This window comes from Pseudorasbora parva, chromosome 24, assembly GCF_024679245.1.
Source record: "Pseudorasbora parva isolate DD20220531a chromosome 24, ASM2467924v1, whole genome shotgun sequence".
Taxonomy (NCBI): domain Eukaryota; kingdom Metazoa; phylum Chordata; class Actinopteri; order Cypriniformes; family Gobionidae; genus Pseudorasbora; species Pseudorasbora parva.
In genome coordinates, this window is record NC_090195.1 from 9,801,107 (window position 1) to 9,814,055 (window position 12,949).

Below are 12,949 nucleotides of genomic sequence, written 5' to 3' on the forward strand. Positions count from 1 at the left end.
AAACGTTTAGTCTAATATACAAATGTCAGTCAGTTTTATATTTTATATTTCCTGTCGCTGATTACATTCCCCTCCAGAGGGCATATTACTCAGTGTAATAACATTTCACACTGTCTCAATTTCCTGTATCCACTTTGTGTCCTTAAACGCTTGTTTTTTGGTTCAAGCGCTTATAAAAACTTCTGGGATTTTTAGCCTGTTTTTTGCACACCTTATATGCTGTCACAAAGCTGTCACATTTTAGCTTTTAGACATTGTTCTGTTTTTTGTTATAAGTCAGAAATGACAAAGCGTCCACTTCATGCAATACAAAGTAAATGGAGACAGTTGGTTTGATCCATGTGCACAAGTCTTGAAAATCTCATTCTCAGGCATGATAAACACTATCAAAGAAAAAAACAATATTGACCTCATGTTGAAGACAGACCATTTCAAACATTTTGAGATCACAGACAAAAAAAAATGCACCACGGTCTTCAACCACGCTCAAATCAAAGGCCTCAGACAAACCACACATAAAAACAGACACTAGAAACCACAAAGGCCACAGACTTGAGTTCAGATCAAGATCACTACTTCCCAGCAATATACTTCTGTCAGTTAAAATAAAACAAGGGGAATGGATGATGTGTTTTGTGGCCCTGTGGGTTCCCTGCATGCTGTTAGGATTCATTAGGCTGAATAACCCCTATGGATTAGCTTTGCTTCAGGGTTCTGGCACCAGGCCTGCCACTCTGACAGGTCATTATTGCGCATCAAGCTGGGACCAACTGCGGAGCTAACCGCAGCAGCAAGGCCTTTGAATCACACCCCGCTCTCTCTACCCACATTTCATAAGACCGCAGTGTTCCAAACGTCCTCTCGCCTGCACCGTGGGGCTCTCGGTGGGACGGCGGTTCGCTACACCTGTCTTCAGGTGCGACTTGAAGAAGTACAGCTGACAGCAGCATGTAACGTCAGAATAGATGAGACAAACTTCCATTTAAACATCAACGGCTGATTTCTCTGGACACAGATTAAGGCTAGGACTAGATGATACTGTTAATTGACAAACACATTTAGATAAATAATTTAAAAAAAATATTAGTCATAAAAAATATAGACATAAATATCTATATGCACTGATCAGGCATAACATTATTACTAATACTTCTTATATATTATACTTAACATTATATATATATATAAAATACTTATATTGTATTTGTCTTTTTTGCTGCCAAAACAGCCCTGACCCATCAAAGCATGGACTCCGCTAGAACCCTGAAGGTGTGCTGTGGTATCATGTACCAAGATGTTAGCAGCAGATCCTTTAAGTCCTGTAAGTTGCGAGGTTGGGCCTCCATGAATTGGACTTCTCAAACCATTACTGAACCATTTTTGCTTTGTGGCAGGGCGCATTATCCTGCTGAAAGAGGCCACAGCCATTTCCACACCCAGAATGCCATTTCCATGAAAGGCTGTACATGTTCTGCAACACTGCTTAGGTAGGTGGTACATGTCAAAGTAACATCCACATGGATGGCAGAATCCATGGTTTCCTAACAGAACATTGCCCAAGGCATCACACTGCCTCTGACAGCTTGCCTTCTTCCTATAGTGCATCCTGGTGCCATGTGCTCCCCAGGAAAGTGAGGCACACGCACAGTCACAAGATATAAAAGAAAATGTGATTCATCAGACCAGGTCACTTTCTTCCCCTGCTCCGTGGTCCAGTTATCATGCTCATGTGCCCACTTTTGGCTCTTTTGGCTCTCAGAATGGTCACCCTGACTGGTCTGCAGCTATGCAATGCCATACGCAACAAACTGCGAAGCACTGTGTATTCTGACACCTTTCTATTATAACCAGCATTAACTTCTTGAGAAATCTGAGCTACAGTACCTCATCTGTTTGATAGGACCACACGGGCCAGCCTTCGCTCCTCACGTGCATCAATGAGCCTTGGCCACCCATTACCCTGTCACTAGTTCACCACTGTTCCTTCCTTGTACCACTTTTGATAGATACTGACCACTGCAGGCCGGGCACATCCCAAAAGAGCTGCAGTTTTGGAGATGCTCTGACCTAGTCGTCTAGCCATATACATACTACAAAACTCAACTTTCAAACTAGTCAATATATGTTGTCAATAAATACAGCTTTATAATATGCTTTTCAAAAAGGCTGTACAGCGATTCCTACAAGTAATCATTAAACATCCTGCTACTATTATACCATTATACTCCAGTTTGATATCATCTTCTTGGCATGCAGATAAAATCAGCCACTTCACAGGGTCAGAAGATACAGCTAGAGGAAAGAACAGCACCAATAATAAATACCCAGATACACAGAAAATCAATAGGACTTGTGTGTGGGTTGATATTAACAATTGACAATGTCATAGAGCTGCTTGCTGTGCTGAGGAGAGATGATCAGGATACATGAAGGCAGATGGTATTGATTTGTTCTCCTGTTTAAACAAAGCTCCGTAATGCAATTCTGAGGGTTACTGACAACCAAAGAAAAGCTATTATTTCTCAATATTGCAAAACAAATTGTAATTAGAGGATGGGGCCACAGACGATTGAGCAACGGCACTCTGAATCGATCAGCTCTTTTTCACTTGACCCCTCATAAATGGCTCAGATTAATACGGTTTAGATTATGAACCCTCCCTGTGCTGGGTGTTTGATTGGCAGTCTTTGCTGAGAGGGGCTGCAGATCTCCAGAAATGAAAAGAGCTTAACCCAAAGACTGCTTTCAGGGGCCGCTCACCTCTCTAACGCACGCCTCCGCTGCACTTGGCCCGGTTAGCAGAGACTTTAATAATAAAACAGTGGAGAGTGGGATTTATGAACAGGTCATTTAGAGAGCACCGGAAAAGTGCTCTCAATCACACAATATTGAGGGATGATTAATGATGACCTGTTTGAACTCGAAGAAATCCGTGATGAAGTCATAAGACACACTCTCGTATTCGTGGCTAATTAGTGTGCGGCCTGCCAATCAATCCGACAGCTTAAACTCATAAAATTCCTGAGTACGTTTAGAAATAGTTTAGAAACAAACCTGTTGACAAGCCAAGCACAGCATGAATTACTTGGCTGACTTTGTTCAGGTGCAAGGAGTGAATGAAAACGAGTGAGTAAATTCAGACAGCCGTTGTGTGTACATCGACTGTACACTCGTTATTGCAGTGCGATTTGGTATTGAATGAGTGCACTCAATAATGTCCACTATGGTTTCGGACACCGGTACAAATGGCTGTACCCTCAAATAATGTCGTGCATACAAACTTAATGCTCTTAAGCTTGCATGTCGTGATTTAGAGTACCAGTCAAAAATATTAATGTTTTTGAAAACACAAGCAAAAATCTTATACTTATCAAGTCTGCATTTATTTGATCAAAATAAAAAACATTAAAACATCAAAAATATACATTTTTCCAAAAGTCTGACTTTTGGTATTGAATTTTGGTATAGCAAGACATATAATAAATATTATTGCAAACTTATTGACAGTAAATATTTTGTTCTGTATGTGGTTAGACCATTGTTGAATTGGAGTAATTATGATATTTTCTATAGTTTAATGGCATTTTGTGTTTTGGCTGAATAAGATTAAAGGTCATGAACAGGCCTTCATTGTATAGGTGGCCCAGGTTTGACTCCATTTTAAACTCAAACGATCACGGAAAAAAATCAAACTCTTAATCTGGACGTACAGGGTCATCTCTCTCCGCATCACAGTTTTAATTGTTCTTGATTTAAGGATTATAACTCAAAACCACTGGACTGAGCACTTAAGTCTTTTGATATTAACTTTGCCACACAAAGGACACGTGAAGGATTACATCAATTTAAGCAATTACTGTTTGGCTTAAAGTTGACTACACACAGTGCCTCTGAGTTTACTTGCTATATTGATTTCCAAGCCAATGTTCACTGTAGGGAAATCCCAGGATGCCTCCATAATCTGCAGCCAAAATTCTTTTTGACTAAGGCTGTAGCTCTGCCAGAAACTGTCGGAATCACTTGGGCCGCAGTTCTGCAGACGTAACAGTTATATCGGGTGTACAAGAGACGCAATTTAATAAACGACTGCAATTTCATGCATAAGTTGCAAATGGGAGACTGAGGAATCATCAACTAAAGGGATTCTTCAGTCTTATTACTACAGAGTGGCACTCTGAGGTCAAATGTCAGGCATCTTTTCAATCCAAACTTGGGAAATGACTGCAATGAATTTTACACTATGTCAATTCAAATTTTATCCTTATTACTTAGATATCAATTTACTCCCTCTCCTCTTCCAGAGGATTTCACTGCTCATGTGAAGTGTTTTTCTAAGAGTTGCCTCACGTAATAGTCTCACACACACTGACACGCTCACTCACACACATTCGCATTCATTGGTATGCTAGATGCGATCTCACCAGCATCCTTTTGAGAAAACCTCCCACCTGCTTAAGGAGAATGATGAGACATTAGGAGACGTGTTCTGTTCAATAATTCATGTTATTAATAATGAAAGCTACAGACATATCAGTGGATGAGAAATATCGTTTCTGCTCAGTAATTTTATGAGGCTGTAACATATTGCCAACTGTGCCATATCGCTGCCTTGCCACATTTTCAAGCTTTCGACTTGAAATTAGCTGGGCATGAGATGCATTGATAATCTAAACCCTGCCTAAGAAAACTAGATTAATTTACACAACAGTTACGGAGCCTCTAATTCAAATGGCCAAGCAGAGTTCTAATACTGCTAATATTTAGAGTATCAGCAGGGACGGTTCACTCTCAGTATCACTCTGCTTGTCTGTGTTGTTCAAAGCATTTAAAGCAAGAATATGTGAGTGGAATATGAACAAGTGCCTACTAGGGTGGAGCAAAATTCAGAATTAAAGAATTGTCTTCGAAATTATGGGTTTAAATTGAATTGACAACACCCCAAAGGAATTTGAATTTGAGTGATGGAGAGAGGTATTCATTGAACTGAAATCAAAAATAAATATTCAACACCGGTAATGCATTCTGAGAAATCAAGTGTTCCTCCACCCTGGTTTGAAAAAGTGAATTTAATAAAAATTATGACATATATAAGCTAAATACAAATAGGTGCTTTCAAAAATCTATCCATAAAAACCATCAAACGTCAACATTTAACTTTTTTCAAAACATTCAAACAAGGATTTGTCAAGCCAACATGTATCACTTTTGTAGTTAAAAATTACAGTTCAATTCATTTTAGCTCTACTTAAAGGGATAGTTCACCAAAAATAAATGTTTATCTGCTTACCCCCAGGGCATCCAAGATGTAGGTGTGTTTGTTTCTTCAGTAAAACACAAATGAAGATGTTTAAATCCAACCGTTGCTCGTATAATGCATGTCAATGTGGTGTTTTCTATGAGAGCCACTATGAGAGTAAAAAACACAGACATATCAATTTATATTAAACCCTGTGGCTTGTGATGATATATTGATGTCTTGAAACAAACACTAAACGATCAGTATCTGTGAGAAACCGAACAGTATTTATGTTATTTTTTTACCTCATAGCAGGCGAATCTCATCTAGTATTCCCAATGTCATTATTTCCGCCGGAGAAGGTCAAAATACTGGCGCGATCATATTATATATATATATATATCTCATTAGTGCCTGGCACAGACCGGTCGAATGAGGCATCTACATACACATATCTATGACCGTGCCGGGTTTTGACCTTCTCCGGCGGAAGTAATGGTGGCAGAAACCGATCGTTTCGTTTTTTGAGACATAAATCACAAGCCACAGGATTTAATATGGATTCGTATGTATGCGTTTTTTACTCTCATAATGGCTCTTGTAGAAGAAAAAAAGACATTGATATACATTATACAAGTAACGGTTAGATTTAAATATCTTCATCTGTGTTCTACTGAAGAAACAAACACACCTACATCTTAGATGCCCTGGGGGTACGCAGATAAACATACATTTTTCATTTTTGGGGGAACTATCCCTTTAAAGCCACGTCTCCACTGCAAGAACTTTCCCCAAGAACTAGGGACTTTGGGGTGCTACTCTGTGTTTCAACTGCAGGGGCCAGGGTCTAAATGAAGTTCTGGGTAAAAAAAATGTCCCCCTCAAAACTTCCCTGCTCACAAGGTAGTACTTTTTCAAATTTCAGGCACTTTCATGGGGGAGACTTGGGTCATGCTGATTGGTTGAGTTCATGCAGTAATTTTGGTGGAAACAGGGTTTTAGTTAGCCTAGAAATCTAGATGCACCCTAGCGGCAGCAAATCTAATCTGCCGCGAGTATCGTCTACCAACTCTCAATACCCTTCTAAACTGTAAAGAGTCGGTGGGCGGGGCTTAACATAATGACGCCAGAGTTGCGTTTGCGTGCTACTAGTAAACACAGAAACGGGCGAACGGCGGTCTTTCGAATCAGCTTTGACCGCGACTCTGGAAGACTTGGAGTTAAGCTTTTCTCTGAGAAAAGAACAAAGAACGGCACTGAAGTCATTCTTAAAAAGGGAAGATGTGCTCTGAGTTTTGCCAACTGGATACAGCGAAAGTTTAATCTATCAACTAGCTCCGCTTCACGTTGCTCTGGTTGGTGGTAGTGCTATCAATCGCGTGCAGAGGGAGTTTGAAAGACAACCGTTTATCCCGCCCCTCGGATTGAGCCCTGTCAATGGTGAGTTTCCAGACCAGACATCTTGATGTGGCGGCAGTGGCTCAGTGGTTCATGTAGATCACGTAACCCCAGCTGCTCCCGACGAGCTGGAAGGCGCCTTACATGGCTGACATTGCCGTCTGTGTATGAATGGGTGAATGTGAGGCAAAAATGTAAAGCGCTTTGGATGACCATCGGGTTTGTTAAAAGCGCTATATAAATGCAGTCCATTTGATGTGGGTCTGGCTTGTCAGGCTAGGTTTTAATCACATTTAAACTGCAATCCAGTATACTGTTTGTAACCTCAAAATTTAATTCAAATTCAGGACATACTCAATTTAGTTCTGAATGGTGCACAACACTGGTTGACAAACACTTGCTTAAACTTGCTTAAGTTTAAAAGTTATCATGCAATTCTTCACTGACAAAAGCTCATCTTCAAAGTTCCCCATCATCCCTGCCAATCAAAAGTACAATGGCTTTTGCTCTGGTAGTTTGTGTGTAGTGTTAAGCAATGACGAAGAAGCATTTCACAGCATGGCTCTGGGCAAACAGCCCGATAGATCCCGTTTCAGCAGCAAATATAGATCCCTGTGCCCCCATTCCATGTCCTTTCTTCACTCATGCTGAGTGAAAACCCATCTGGGATTCTAAGAACAAAAACCAGCGCAGGATGTCTCACAGCACACACAAGCTGACTAAGATTCAGCACTGAAGGCCGACATACAGCTGGGTAAGAATCCCACTGCAGTCATGTTGGCCCTGTTTGGCATTCAGCGAAGGATGGGAGACATATTAGTCACAAAGAGTCTCAGAGGGAACCGTTCTTACACATTCTGATCACTGTCCACCCCAATGGCCCTGAAAAAGCCAAACCCAGGATTTATACATTTCTCTTAGATCGTCATAAATTCTTTACACCAACACAAATACGTCCTTTGGGAATAAGCAAGGTTACTGCAGATGAAATAAGTCGAAGATTCAGCTGGGCTTTCAGACAGCACAAAAAACTAATGAGATAAAGACCAGCTCTGGCCTTCATTTTGTCAGTGCTAAGTTAACCTGAGCTATACTTTAAGATGTGCTGTTTGGAGGAGGTGCAGCAGAGATGTCTTTATGATTTCAGAGCACAAAAGCTCAGAACACACTACATATAAAGTTATTTATTTATAACTATTTGTTTTTCTGTAGTATGTCCAAGCCAGGAAGCCGGGCCCTCAGCAAACTTCCAGGGGAGTCCAACAAGTCTTAAAATAATTTAAATGTATTTATATAGACATCATTTTAATTAAAATGTTTAATTGTGTTAATGTTTAACTGCAACAGAAGTGCTAGTATTACATATCAGTCTAGATAGAAGGGCATTTGAAGGGGGCCTTTGAGTAAAAAAAAAAGTTGAGAACTTGGTCACTGAACTATCCAATGTAGGGCTGCACAGTTTAAGGCTGTAACCATCCCTGCGTCCCAATTCGCATACTATCCATCCTAAATAGTATTCGAAAATAGAATTAGTATGTCCCAAATTGTAGTATGTTGAAAAGAGTATTCCAAAGATTCCCGGATGGTTTACTATTTCCAGTCCGAATTCGAAGTATGGATCGATGGGCACTCTAACGGCTGATATTGCCCACAACCCATTGCGAGTTGGACGAGGATTCGATTAGAACTACAAACGCGGATAAAAAGCGTTAAAAAACTACAAACATGACTGATGTGCGAGTTCGATGGTTAAATAGAGAAGTTTAGATAAAGGGGTTTCAGTGACCAACTATCAATATTTAACCTGACAAAAATATATTTATTCAGTGTTTTCCACATTATATTTCACCTGAGGCAGCATTGTGAACTTTTTTAATGACACGTTTGGCTATTAACTTTTAAATGCATCATTATATTTAAACTGCAAACACATGAGGAGAGTCTCTGACCACACATGGAAGATCAACGAGCGGCTACATTTCTCTCCGATACGGTAGGAGATTAAACTGGATGTGGAGGATTTGAACTGTCACGAATCTGACGATGATTGACAGGGCAGATAAACGGTGACGGGATGCACGTAACTAAGCGACAGAGTCCGTTAAAGATGGCGAAGTAATATGTCCCGAAGCTTGCATACTTTTCTGCTACACACTCAAAAGTATATACCTTTTCTTCACAAAAAGAGTACATACTTTTAGGACGTAGTATAAGTAGGCGAATTGGGACGCAGCACATGTCTTGAACATTGGGGGAGGTGGGGGGACGATTTTTTATAAAACCTATAGACCTAAAAAAAAAAATGTCGAAATTTGCAAATGTCGAAAATGTGAAACGTTTCTTGTCTCTTTACACTCAGTTAGGAATGCATATTTTCAATTCCAAACGGCCATATTTAGGAAAAAAGCAAATAAGTATTGAGCAAATTGAGTAGTTTGAATCACTGGATGTTACTGACGGTTTCTGTCTGGTTTCTGTCCAACATTTCTGTCGCAAAACAGTCCACGTGTATTAAAATGTTTCGCTAACCTTACTTTCCTTCAACATTTAACTGGCGCTTCACACTGGAATACCATTTCTAAATATTGGAGGGGATTTGTCTTTGGTTTATGTTTGTGGTGGTTACAGCCCTAGCACAATTCATCTAAATTAAACCCCAAGCAATTTGGCAAAGGCTGCGATTTATTTTTATGCACAGCTTGTCAGTGAAGCACAGCTCTGTGAGTAGTCCTCCATTTGAAAGCCAGAGGGTGCTCTCGCGAAGAAACTCCAAATATGCCCCGCAGAAGTATGACAATGCATGACATTCCAGGAATCATATGGGCATCATACTTAGCCTAGAAATCTAGACGCACCCTAGCGGCAGCAAATTTAATTTGTCCGCGAGTGTCGTCTAGCAACTCTCAATACCCTTCTGAGCTGTATTCGCCTAACTCTTGCCTGGCCAATCACATCGTGTATAGAGTCGATGGGCGGGGCCATAATGACGACGGCAAAGTTGCGTTTGCGTGCTTCTAGTAAACACAGAAACTGGCGAACGGCGGCCTTTCGAATCAGCTTTGACCGCAACTCTGGAAGACTTGGAGTTAAGCTTTTCTGTGAGAAAAGAACAAAGAACAGCATGGAAGTCATTCTTAAAAAGGGAAGATGTGTTCGGAGTTTTGTTGACCGGATACAGCGAATTTTTAATCAATCAACAAGCTCCGTTTCACCTTCGTTGCTCTGGTTGATTGTAGCGCTATCCTATCGCGTACAGAGGGAGTTTGAAAGACAACCGTTTATCCGGCCCCTCGGATTGAGCCGTCAATGGTGAGTTTCCAGACCAAACATCTTGATGTGGGACTGGCTTGTCACGCTACATCATACTATCACTGCAGCTGAATAAATAGAAGATTGATACGCTTTCATTAAACATGAGTAATAAACACACGACTTCTTTAGGCCTTCTTGTGGATTTATGATAATAAAGTATATTTATACTTCAATGCTAATCGACATAGCCTTTTTCACTGTATAGAATATTATTAAATAATATGTTATGTGCCTTAGTCTATGTAAGAAGCCACATCATATCATCTCATCTCAAAGTTTCCAAGCACTCAACTGACATTATGAAGTAATTTTGGAGTAAATACATGTTAAATGTTGAAATGTTAAATGTTGTTACATGTTAAAGAGGTTTATAAATGTTTCTCATGTTTGGTAAGATGTTTGATGCATGTTGCTTTTTCAAATGCACGTTATAAGCTGCGCATAAAAATTAATCCCAGCCTTAGATGCCATATCTGTTTAAGCGATAAATTCGGGTTAATTGCGAGAAATCGTGCAGCCCCAGTCCAATTTTATATTTTCACATGATAACTGTGCAGCGCTTCTAAAAGAAAACATTTGGTTAGGTTTTACAAAATAATTCATATAGTGTTCTACAAAAAGTGTAAATGATACTTTATCTAATGCAAGGAAATTCATACATTTTTTATATCTGTCAAAAAAAAGTGTAAAAAAATCATTCTACTGTGCATTGAATATACAAAATTGCCCGAAAAAAAATGCTTTAGTGCAATGAGTTTAGGGACCTCAGCATAATTTAGGTCATATAGAGTCTTACCGGTTAACTAAGTTGCCCATTTGCAGTTTTTTTCAAACAGAACAGACTGCGAAGATAGTCACATTTTTTGACAGGGACAGGAGCTCATTACTGTAGTCTTGGGTTAGACTGAAATGGTGACCTTTGTGATGACTCTTATCAAAGGCATTAAACATCAATTATTCAAATGAATTACTTCACTTACTCTCCAAATCTTACTCATTCGGACAACGCCATGAAACTTTTAAGAGTTGCATGCATGAAATATTAACAGCGATGCCTTCACTCATTCCATAATGAATAAGCACACCTTGGCATTGACACATTTACTTATAGAGCAAGAAGAGAGAAAGCAAGTTGTGTCCTTCACGGGGCATCGTAATGCTCATCTTCTGCTTTGTTCACCACAGTAAGCAAAATGTTGTTGGGAGGTAAACTGATGTGTGACAATAGCGAAACTGACTGACTGACTGACTGACTGACATTAGATAGATAGATAGATAGATAGATAGATAGATAGATAGATAGATAGATAGATAGATAGATAGATAGATAGATAGATAGATAGATAGATAGATAGATAGATAGATAGATAGATAGATAGATAGATAGATAGATAGACAGACCTAGGCTGATGTATATTTTTAGATGCACAGCTGTCACATTTCACCCTGTTGACTCTCTAGTGCTTTACGTCACTGCAATCTACCTTTCCTTTCACAACATAACGGTCCCAGCAACAGCTTGACGTGACCCTTTCCGTAGGGATGGGCCACAGTCATTTTGTACATTTTGAAGACCATGAGAGCAGACAAGAGTCATCATTCATAATGTTTGTTTGGCTCCTGCTGAAACAGTCAGTGTACTTTCGTCTTGAAGAGGACAGCTCCTACCTGCACTCCTAAACTCTTTGACTGGGTGGACGGATGCCCCAACAGCCACATGACCTCTCCGGTTGTCATGGTTATTCGCAAACACCAGGGCCGTGTCACAAGGCATCAATCTCCGGCACTCGCTGAAAACAACAAGAACTTACATTTGAACAAATAGAAGGCAACACACAAAAATCCACATGAAGAGCAAGAGCAAAGTTATGTTGTGATGTGATGTGAGTCTATATTTATCATATGGAACATGACAGGGGGTTTCTAGCTGGTCCACTGGGTTTATTTGCAGGTCAAACTGGTCTTTGGAATATTCTTGGTCTTAAAATAACATTCCTTACAAGTAATCAGATATTAGGGTTAGATTATCGCCTGGGTTAGAGCCTCTAGCATTTTTATAAAATCTATTATTTCCTTTATATTATTTCACAACATTATATATTATGATATTTGTGATAATTACACCACGTTTCCAAATACAAACATACATATGCATATGCACATTTATTGCCAATTCATTGGTAACATTCCATGCAAAAGGTGTCATAATATTATTTGAGCTAAAAATAGTTCTCACAGATCATGTCAAGTTCGTCACAAGTTCATTTTGATTTGAATCAAAGTGAGTGGGTGAGTTATTTACTTGCAACATCAATTTCCACTTCTTTTCCTTCTTCTTCTTTCTTTTATAAATGACGGCCACTTATTTTCCTTCTTCCTCTTCTTTTTTCTCTTACTCTCTTATAAATGACGCCACTGATAATGCCAATGTGAGAGTGAAGTCAGACGTGGCATTTTCTTGTTGACGCGCTAAATTTTGTATCACGTTGGCAGGGTACTCAGCCAATCAACACGAAGATCTAAATATGATAGGCGGGCATCGTGTAAGTAACAGGTTAATAAGCCAATCGTTTTTTATGAATTAAAATTAATTTTAAATACATAGGGCATGGTATGCATCGACGTCACTTTCCCACTGGAACACGCCCCCTCAGCCTGCAAAATGTTAGTAAAACAAATGATTATCAGTTAAACTAAAGGTTGGATTTGATATAGTGTTCCGTACAACTTACCAAAGATCCAGTGATATTAGCATGCAGCCAAGAATCGTGTTTTCCTGACATTTATTGTCAGTCATCACAATTTCGAGGGTGAATCCTGTATGGATGGGCTTATTTATTGAAGCGTGTATGTGGCCACTTGTCAAGAATGGTAAACAAAAGAATGGTGTTCAAAATCTGAACATATTAATTTTTTTTTTTTATATTGCATAGACATGAATCATGATATCACATATGCATACACTCTATAGGCCTGGTTTCACAGACAGGGTTAGATTAAAGG